The sequence below is a fragment of the Marmota monax genome, unplaced genomic scaffold (genome assembly GCF_021218885.2).
Source record: "Marmota monax isolate L192 unplaced genomic scaffold, Marmota_monax_Labrador192_F-V1.1 WCK01_AAM20220418_F8-fsc00004, whole genome shotgun sequence".
Taxonomy (NCBI): domain Eukaryota; kingdom Metazoa; phylum Chordata; class Mammalia; order Rodentia; family Sciuridae; genus Marmota; species Marmota monax.
This window is the reverse complement of record NW_026692881.1, coordinates 7,193,196-7,202,289: the sequence shown is the minus strand read 5'-3', so window position 1 is coordinate 7,202,289 and position 9,094 is coordinate 7,193,196. Positions and strand designations below refer to the sequence as shown.

The window sequence follows — 9,094 nt, the reverse complement described above, 5'->3', positions numbered from 1 at the left end:
CCTAAACCCTGTCTCCAGGAGTTTGACCTATAGGATTACCTCTCTCACTCCAGCAACTCAAAGGGTGGAGCATCATGCTCCAGATGACCCCACATAACTCTGCTGTGAAGAGAAACTGAGAATCTTTTGAACTCCAAAGGAAACAAATCTTTAACTTCTCATGGAGATTTCTCTCTCTCTCTCTCTTTCTCTCCCTCTCTCTCTCTCTCTCTCTCTCTCTCTCGCTGTATTTTCTCTGCTTGTGACCCTAATGTTTTCAGGACATTTATACATATTTATATTTTTGGTCTCATTTTTGAAGCCAGTTATTTTTCATGGATCAGTTTTTTTGAGCTTGATTATTATATTTCAATTTTGTTTTGTATTCTTATATTTTTATTTTTAAAAATTTTACTTTTATATATATTTTTTCTCCCACCTATATATTTCTCTTTTCTTCTGCTTGTGGCTAAATCTCTATTGTTCCCTCTTTTACTCTTTCTTTAACTACTTACTTCTATCTTCTCTCCTTCTTCTTCATAATCATCACATTCTATATCATTTCTGTTCTCTCCCTATTCACAATTCAAAATTGTAAACCCTTTTGCAAACTTACTGTTTTTATTGTAGACAATAACTGATCCTGTCATTTCTGTTTATTGTGATAATTAACATTGTAGATGTCACAGCAGGAACTATTTGTTTTAATGCTACATATATTGTTTGCATTGGTTATTGTTGTTATTTGTCTCTCCCTAAATGGTGAGGCACAAGATCCTTCAGAGATACTATAAGTCTACAGGGTAGTCTACTGCCTCAGATCCATACTGTTAGATGGGTAAACACACAAACAACATGAAAAAGCAAGGGAACAAGTCACCCCAAATAAACCAAGGTACTCCAATCCATTGATACCACACTGGAAGAAATATCAGAAAAGGAGTTTAAAAGGTACATAGTTAAACTGATCTGTGAGGTAACAATATAAGAAGTAAAATCAGATAAACAACACAGGCAGTGAAAAAACACTTCAGTAAAAAGAGAGTCTGAAATGAAATCAAGTAAAAATCCTCAAAATGAAGGAATCAATAAACCAAATTAAAAATTCCATTGAAAGCATCACCACAGACCAGATCACTTGGAAGACAGAGTTTCAGACAACAAATACAAAATATATAATCTTGAAGACAAATTTGACCATGGAGAAAATGCTAAAAGACCATGAAGAGAACTTGCAAGAAATATTGGGTAACCTAAAAAGACCAAATTTAAGATTTATCAGAATATATGAAGGCTTAGAGATACAAACCAAAGGAATGCACAAACTTTTCAATATAAATAATATCAGAAAAATTTCCAAAACTAATAAATTATGTGGAAAATAAAATATAGGAGGCTTACAGGACCCAAAATATACAAAATTACAATAGACCCACACCAAGACGCATTATTATGAAAATGCCCAACATTCAGAATTAGGATAGAATTTTTAAGGGCTTCCAGAGAAAAACAACAGGCCACATTAGAGAGAAACCAATCTGGATCTCAGCTAACTTCTCAACCCACACCCTCAGAGCTAGGAGGTCTTCAATTAATATATACCAAGCTTTGAAAGAAAAAGGATGCCAGCCAAGAATACTATACCCAGAAAAATTAAGCTTTAGAATTCATGATTAACTAAAAACCTTCCATGATAAACAAAAGTTAAAGAATTCACAACTAGAAAGCCTGCACTACAAAACACACTCAAAAAGATATTTTGTAAAGAAGAAATAAAAAATAAAAGTGAAAACCAGCAAAACTCTAGAAGAATAGTCCATCAAAGGGAAAATTAATTCACATTCAAAACCAGAAATAAATCAAAATGAAAGGGAATAAAAATCATATCTCAATAATAACATTGAATGTAAATGGCCTAAACTTATCAATCAAAAGACATAGACTGGCAGATTGCATTAAAATCAAGACCCAGGCTATCGCCTATCTGGTGGCCCCAACAGACCTACCATAGTCACCCACTTCCTTTAACCCAATGTCCTCCCGTGGGCTCCAAGCTGCCACCATGGCTGACATGGAAGAGGGTGAGGAGTTCTGCATTTTGTCATCGCACTTCAGGAGTGCAGGCTCCAAATCAGGAGGCGACAAAATGTTTTTGCTCAAGAAGTGGAATGCAGTTGTCATGTGGAGCTGGGATGTAGAGTGCGATACAGGAGCCATCTGCAGGGACCAGGATGCCTGTCTTAGATGTCAAGCTGAAAACAAACAAGAGGATTGTGTTGTGTTCTGTGTAATCATTCCTTCCACAACTACTGCATGTCCCTGTGGGTATAACAGAACAATCATTGCCCTCTCTGCCAACAGGACTGGGTGGTCTAAAGAACTGGCAAGTGAGAGTGCTTTCTTGGTGTAGCTGTCCGCAGCCCTAGTAGATCTAGCTGTCAAGAACCCAGCAAAGGCTAAAATACTCCAGGGAACTGATTCTTCAGATAGGAGTCACCAGATCTGTTGTCCTTTGGACTCATCACAGACATGGTTAAGCATTTCAACAATTTTAATTTTCAAAATTCTCTACAATTAAGAAGATAATCTATTAAAGATGGTCTTTCCTACCTCTGTGGTATGTGTCACACCTGCTGCTTAAAGTGCTGAAAAAGAAAGAATTCCAGGTGGGATGAAATTTATAATTGACCTATCTATATACAAGGGACTGTTGAAACAGTTCCATTCACAACAGAGCTTTATGCATGCTTCTGGCTGATCAGTTAAAAAGAGAGAGAATGGTACAGTAACAAAGTGCAATTTAAAACCCAACTCTTATCCTCAAAAATTTCCTAATATTTTTATGGGAAGCAGGAACAATTCATGACATCCTTGTTTGATATAATGATAATTTTGATTTTGGATCAGTGAATAGGGTAAATAAAATCTAACTTTCAGGCAAATGGAATTTTGATTGCCTTTGAAGTTATTCTTTTATCTTTGACTCATTAAGAAAACCAAAATCTATACTTACCTCACAGTTAAATCATTAAGTATTAAAGGACAGAGCTATATTGTAGTTCAGGTCAGATTATGCTGTTATTGTATGTTTTAGGCAAAATACTAATGAAGGGAAACTGTTTACCATTGTAGCATTGTATTAAAAAGTTAATCACACAGAGCCTTAATAAATTATTTATTCTGCTTTCTTTAAGAAAAAAATACAAGACCAACAATGTGCTGTCTCCAAGAGACTCACCTCATAGTCAAAGACATCCACAGACTGAAGGTAAAAGGATGGGGAAAAAAAAAACCTATCATTCACATGTATCACAAGCAGGGGTCTCTATCCTCATATCAGATAAAGTGAACTTCAAGTTAAAGTTAATCATAAGGGGGAAAGGAGGACATCTCATACTGCTTAAGGGAATTATACATCAATGTATCACAATCATAAATATTTATTCCCCAAACAATGGAGCATCTATGCACATCAAATAAACCCTACTGAATATCAAGAAGCAAGTAGGCCACAACACAATAATACCACTCTCTCCACTGGATAGATCCTCCAAACAAAAACTAAGTAAAGAAGCTGTAGAACTAAAAAATACAATTAATAATTTAGACTTAAAAGACATGTAGAATATTTCATCCATTAGTGACTGAAAACACTTTCTTCTCAGCAGCACATGGATCCTTCTCTAAAATAGACCATATCTTAGATCACAATGCAACTCTTAGCAAATACAAAAAAAAAATAAAGATAATACTTTGCATTCTATCAGATCAAAATGGAATGAAATTAGAAATAAACAATAAAATAAAAATAGAAGCTACTCTAACACCTGGATACTAAATAGTACACTACTGAATGACCAATGGATAGCATTAATCTCCAGGATATACAAAGAGCTCAAAAAACTTAACACTGAAAAACAAAAACAGATAAACCAATCAATAAACGGGCAAAGGAACTGAACACACATTTCAGAGAAGAAGAAATATGATCATTCAATAAATATATGAAAAATGTTCAATATCACCAGCAATTAAAGAAATGCAAATTAAAACTACACTGAGATTTCATCTCACTCTAGTCAGAATGGCAATTATCAAGAATACAAGTAACAATGTTGGCAAGCATGTGGAAGAAAAGTTTCCCTCATAGGTTGCTGGTGGAAATACAAATTGATGCAACCACTCTAGAAAGCAGTATGGAGGTTCCTCAGAAAATTTTGAATGAGTAAAACTTGAAATGAGTAAAGGTTTACCAGATTAGACAGGGAGGAGTGGGGGGAAGTGAGGAGGGATGGAAATGGGAATGACAGTAGAATTAATCAGACATAATATTCCTATGTTCATATATGAATACACACCAGTGTATCAGGTACAGCCACAAGAATGGGAAGTTATACTCCATGTGTAGAAAAACTCAAAAGTACATTAACATGTGGGCTTCCTGGACGTTTTACCAACACAGTGCTTCAAGGCAAAGTTTATTCTTGGCATATAATCATTTGCATTATTAATGTTATAATTATTAACATAATCAATATTAATCTAATCTATGGTAACTATGCCTGGAAACTTCCATCATCCCCAAATAAAGCAAGTGTTGGTTAGATTATGGACCTAATCATTCTAAAACAAAATGAAAAGTTATAAATGGGAGAAGAAGACTGAATGGGTTAGGTAACAACAACATTTATTTCCAAACTAAGAGCTATCTGGACCAAGTATGAGGCCAAAGAAGGAATTAAAAACAATTGATAATGCTTATTCATCATTCATGGATCACTTATGCATCATATTATCCAAAGAGCTTCCCCTAACTTTGACTCTGGGTCAGGTCTGTTTCTCATATGTGTTTATGGCTCATACCTTACTACATTACAACTGCTTTTTGAATTGTCTGTATACCCCACTGGACCATAGGCCATGTATTAAGCCCTGGGTTAGCCAAATGTTGTCCCTGATATGCAGATGTTGACTAACAATGGGAGAGGGGTGTGTTTGAGGGAGGAGTAAAGGTTTATTGGATCAGACAGGGGGACAATATTGTTACTTGTATTATATATATTGAATATATATATATATATATATATATATATATATAAAATTCACCAATATATCCCAGTGCTTAACAAAATTCCTGACACATACAAATCATTTATAAATATCCATTAGGTTAGCAAACCATATAAAGTTAATGTAACTCAACTCAGACAAGAAATAACATAGTCTTGGTGACAGCAGGAGTCCCATTTCCAAACTTCTGCTCTCCTAGGAAAACTTCCCTTATCCATGAATATTATAGGATAATGGAGCAAGAGAGAAATGAGTATGCTATTCATGGAATGTAGCAGATTGACAAGGCAGACCTGAGAACCCTTGGGTGGGCTAGTGTCTTTGGAACATCTTTGGGGTCTCTAATTAATTGGGCTCATAGCTTTCTCCTTTCAAACTGCCAAGTCAAGGAATTAATATAGTCTAATCTTTTACTTAATTAAAATGTCTCTTCCCTCCTTTGCCCCATGACCTCACAGTACCCAAGAGACACAACAGTCCTAAGATTATGTCCTAATGTAATAAAAACTTTTCAGAGCAAGTGGGCTTCCATAACCCCATGGGCAGAGAAGGGGCGAAAGACTGCTTGTTAATGTCAGACAGGAAAGTCATCAAAATTCCTTCTTTTCTGTCTTCCATAGAACTAGCCCACTGCTAACCACAAAGTTTCGCAAAATATTCTTTAGTTTCTTGAAAATGTGTTATCCTCCCCTGCGCCCTTCCCCCCACCACAGGCTGCTCTAGCTAAAATAATCCCAATTCTCCTAACCTTTCTTTAGAAGGTCTGTTTAATCAATTTTTATTGCTCTCCTCTGGGCACTCTCTGAGTTTGTTAGATTTCATTCAATCCTGAATTGGACAAAGTACTTTAATAAGCATTGCCTCCCACTGTTCCAGGCGCAGGCAGGGGCAATATCCTGATGGGGCACCGGCATGAGGTGGTATGAGTGAGAGCCCTTTATGAACTCTTGAGCAGCACCAAGAGGAAAGAGATGATGATGAGACTGCACATCTTGATCTGAGCTCCTGGTTCCCAAGAAGATTGAGGAAAAAAAATCACTCTATCATTTTACCTGTGCCTTCAATAGAAATGTATTATGCAATCATCTCGTGCCAGGTATAGTACTTGGCACTAAGAATACAATGGTAAATAAAATATGTCACTATTCTCTAGGGAAAAAAATGACTATGGTATGCACCCTCCAAAAAAAAAGATTTGTTGATTGTGTGTCCAAAAGTATTTCAGATGTTTTTGGATGTATTGTTTCATTCAAGCTTGTCATACAGCGAGCCCATATGGAAGATATTTATTATATAGAAGAAGAAACTGAAGTACATCTACCTAGAAGTGTACTAAATTTAAAAATGTATGAATTTGGCCAAATCAGAGTTCTATCTTGAGTTGATGTCTTCTTACCTGCTCAAGCAGAATGATATCTGTGTCTCAAGCATCCAGTGCCCCATGCTACACCCAGTGAGGAAGTGCCTCCTAGACCCTCATTCCATCAACACTGGGAGGCATATCAGAAATCCTTCCATACTGCCACACTGAACACTCCCAGGGATGTCTGTCCCTGCCTTCAACATCCACAGTAACCTGCTTACAGGTCTTGACCCTAATTCTGGAGAGATATGCATTTAAGTTAAAGAGCTGGACTCCAATTTTCAGAAATGTTTGTGAGTCCTTGAACATGCTGTCAAACCTTTCTGTGTCTCATTTTCCCCATTTGGAAACTGAGATAATTGTACCTACCTCATTTTCTATATTCAGATCTTGAGTGGTCCCCAAAGACCATGTGTTAAGGTGGCACTATTAAGAGTTGGTGGAACCTTCAGGCAGTAGGGGTCCAGAGGGAGGTCCTTAGGTCACTGGGTACATCCCCTAAAGGGAATCATTAGGCCCTGGCCCCTTTCTCCTCTTTGCCTCCTCACCATGAAGTGGTTTGCTTTGCACTACTACACATTCCCTCCATGATGTGCTGCCTCACCACAGGCTCAAATCCATAGGACCAATCAATCCTGATCTGAAATCTCCAAAAACTTGGAGCTAAAGCAGTTAATTACCTCAGGTATTGTGTTATAGTGACAGAAAGCTGACTAACACATCACTCTACTATTGTGATGACTAATAAAAATGTTTCACGCAATGCCTCAGTGTTCAGTGTTTGGCTGTCAGTAGTAGTGTTGCTGCTGCTGCTACTACTACTGTTATGACAGCACTAGTAAATCAGACAAACTAAAGCCTCTTCATATTTTTTCTGAGTAACTCCAGAGATATTTGGCATCACTCTCTAAGAGAGGCTGTTTCAAAGGCTTATTTCCTCTAAGAATTTTGTCTGAATTTGGATAAGCAGACACTGGAGCCTTGTGGTCCAGACTCCCACATGTAAATTCCCTGAATGTGGCAGACTAGCCAGCTGTTGATTAGTGCCTCCTTTTCTTCTGGCCACACGATGAGACTCTATTTCCCAGCTTCTTCCAAAGATAGATTGTTAGGTGTGACCATGTGACTCAGCTCTTCAGTAAAATGGGGTAGGAAGTAAGTTTATGGTTCTTGCAGTACCAGCATTATAAAACCCTCCCACACACGATTCTTCATTCTCTATATTAGTTATTCATTGTTGTAAAACAAATTATTCTGACACTCGCCAGCTTAAAATAGCAAATATTTACCCTCACCTAGAATTTCTAGGGGTCAGGATTCTGGGAGTGATGTTCCTGGGTGTTTTAGGCTCCGGGTCTATCGTGAGGTTGTGGTTAGGACATGCAGTCATCTGAAGGCTTTGCTGAGGCTGGAGGTTCCCCTTCTGAGGTGCAGCATCCATGTGGATGTCGGTCAGAGGCCTCATTCCCTTAGCGGCAATTGGCAAAGACTTCCACTCCTCACCACAGGAACCTCTCTCCCACCTGGCCACCTGAGTGTCCTTGTGACATGGCAGCTGGCTTTCCCCAAAGTAAGAAACCTGAGATAAAGAGAAAATAAGAGCAAGTGAGAGAGAGAGAACAGAAGCAGGAAGCTTTTATGATCTAGTGTCCAAAGGTCATACTTCCATTATTATCTGTTCCTTAGAAGCAAGTCAATAAGTACAGTCACACTCAAAGGAAGGGACTAAGGTTCACCTCCTCGAGCACCTATGAAGTATGCATACATGAAAAGAACACAGATTGTATGAGGGGATTTTTAAGCCGCTGTGTTCTTTTTCGTCAGCTTCCAGATGAGTAGAGAGAGCTACAAGGAAATATAATAGGGTGGAACTGCAAGACAAAAGGAGCCCAAGTTCTGGAATGACCTTCTGGAGCAGTGTCGGCCTGCCCTCCCCTTATCCTGTGATGTGAGACAGAAATCAACTTTCATTATGTTAAACCTCTGAGCTTGAGGGAGCTTTACTACAGCAGTTAGCCTTCCCTGACTAATTCCCGACGTTACAAAGAATGAATCCCATTTGCTTTTCAGTAATATTTTGACAAAAATATTTCAAGGTACACAAGCTTTAGCTAATTACTGCATGTGTAAAATCAAAAGGCAGAGCAAGATTTTTCAAAATCCCAATATCTAGGTTATATTTATTGCCCTTTTTGCTACTGGGAAAGCAGCCTTTCCTTTCTTATTCACAAGGTACCAGAGGATAGAGCTTTCGACTTGCATTCTTTCACTCATGATACCCAAGTCCCTGGGTCTTAAGGTCATATTGGTCTTCAGCTTTGCCCACCATGTCCAATTTCTGCATTCTCAACCTGGGTCTTACTGGGAAATAGCCCCAAAGGTTTCAGTTCAAATGACTTCAAAGCTCTCTATGTTCCTTACATGAGCTTTAGAAGAAAGACACATATTGGTTCCTAGAGTGACTTTGCCAATAAAGAGAAGATTTTCCTGCATTGAGCTGCTCTGCTCTGTTCTCTACCCTTTGAAATGAAAGCTTGTAGAAATCTTAGTTACTTCAAACCTGGATTTGCAACTTTCGAACTATGGCTCCCTTAATTTATTGATTTTTGCAGGCTTAAAAACCTGCCTTTGATTTTTTTTTAGAAAGATAGTAGTACACTTTTATCAAAGCATTTTTTAATG

The 9,094-nt window shown here is 37.8% G+C and overlaps 1 pseudogene; it reads left to right on the top strand.

The window, feature by feature from the left end:
- Positions 1 to 2,041: 2,041 nt before the first annotated feature.
- Positions 2,042 to 2,370, top strand: LOC124096175 (RING-box protein 2-like; annotated as a pseudogene).
- Positions 2,371 to 9,094: the final 6,724 nt, after the last annotated feature.